We start from the raw sequence: 2,129 nt of genomic DNA, 5'->3' as shown, positions 1-2,129 counted from the left end.
AGTGAACAACTCAACAAAATAATATTTCACATAAAAAAATCAAGGTGGCAGTTACATCAAATCATCATGTAAAAATAATTTCAACAAACAAGGATATAGGCATGACAAATAGAGAATTTAATAAGTGCCAAAATTTTCAATTTAATACATATGGGCGTCTAAGGATTTTTAATCAATGAAACTTGCACATATAAACTAAGTACGTACTCGTCACCTCGCGTACAAGACTTTTCAATTACACAAATTGTACATAAGACTCAATGCCTAAGGAAAAATTCCCCCACTCCAGGTTAGGCAAGACACTTATCTTTTTGAAGTTATGCCGATATTCCAAAATTGCCTTCTTGTTTGAATTGACCTCTGGACCGCTCAAATCTATCCAAATAAATTGTATAACTTCATTAAAATTTATCGAAAATAATTTCGGATAATAATACGTCGACTTAAAATTTTATTCCAAAAAGTCAACAAAAGTCAACGCGGGGTCCGCCCCTCGGAACCCGATATAATTTTTATGAAATTCAAATACCCATTCTGATACGAATTCAACCATACCAATTTTATCAAATTCCAATAACAACTCGACTTCCAAATCTTAAATTTTCGTTTTTGGAATATTTTACAAAAATCTTGATTTCTTCCATTAAAATCCGAATTAAATGATGAATCTAATCATAGATTCATGAAATATGAACACTTTAGGATATAGAACACTTACCTCAACCAAGATTTTGAAAATTCTCTCCAGAATCGCCCAAATCCGAGAACAAAAGTCCAAAAACGAAATGCCAAAAATGGCCAAGTTCCATCCTTATGTTTCTGCCCAGTTTCGCATCTGCGGACTAATTTTCGCACTTGCGCGATCGCTTTTGCGAGAGAAATCTCGCTTCTGTGAAGGCCACTGCCAACAAACACATCACACCTGCGGAATCCTTTCCGCTTCTGCGCATTCGCAGGTGCGATGCAACATGCGCATCTGCGCAAACAGCCGCTTCTGTGCCTTCCTTTCCCGCTTCTGTAGTTCCGCAGGTGCGGGATTTTCTTCGCACCTGCGATCACTGCCATGCCCTTCCATCTTCGCTTCTGCGATGGCTCCCTCACTTCTGCGTGGTCGTACCTGCGCCCAAAATTCCGCAGGTGCGATTCCAACAGCTGCTGTCATTTTCTAGCAGATTCTTCCAAGTCCGAATTGCTCTGTTAACCTTCCGAAATCCACCCGAGACCCCCAGGACCTCAACCAATTATACCAACATATCCCAAAATACAATACAAACTTAGTCGAGGATTCAAACCATATCAAACAATGCCGAAATAATAAATCGCGCATCGAATCGAATTATAAGTTTTCTAATCCTCCAACTTCTATATTTTGCGCCAAAATGTATCAAATTAATTCGGAATGACTTTAAATTTTGCACACAAGTCATAATTGATGACATGGAGCTATCCTCATTTCCGGAATCGAAATCCGATCTCGTTATCAAAATTTCACCCTTCGGTCAGGCTTTCCAAAATCTTCTATTTTCTAACTTTCGCCAAAATGCGTCGAATTATCCGACAGACTTCCAAATCCAAATCCGAACATACGTCTAAGTCCAAAATCATCATACGAAGCTATTGACATCATTAAAATTCCATTCCGAGGTCGTTTGCTCAAAAGTCAACTCTCCGGTCAACTCTTTCCATTTTAAGCTTCTAAAAAAAGAATTGTTCTTTTAATTAAATTTCGAATCTTCCGAAAATCCAACTCGGCCATGCCCGCGGGTCATAATACATATTGCGAATCTGTTCGAGACCTTAAGCCACTGAACGGGGCGTTAATTCTTAAAACGACAAGTCGGGTCATTACATTCTCCACCTCTTAAACAAACGTTCGTCCTCGAACGTGCTAAGAATTATTCTGAGATTACCAAATTGATGATTTTTCTATTACACATATACTCACGGTTGATCCCACGTTACTGCATTAGAAATAAGCCCGACAACACCATCTCATTTGAGATTATTTCTTTTCTCCATTCTTATATGCTTTAAAGCAAAATCCCTAACTCTCCAATCATTTTCAAAATGCCTGATTTTCACTTCGACGCATGGTATTAGTCTCAACTGGCTATAGCAACTCGTGCCTA

Source organism: Nicotiana tomentosiformis, chromosome 9 (genome assembly GCF_000390325.3).
Source record: "Nicotiana tomentosiformis chromosome 9, ASM39032v3, whole genome shotgun sequence".
NCBI classification, from domain to species: Eukaryota; Viridiplantae; Streptophyta; class Magnoliopsida; order Solanales; family Solanaceae; genus Nicotiana; species Nicotiana tomentosiformis.
This window is presented reverse-complemented; position numbering follows the sequence as displayed.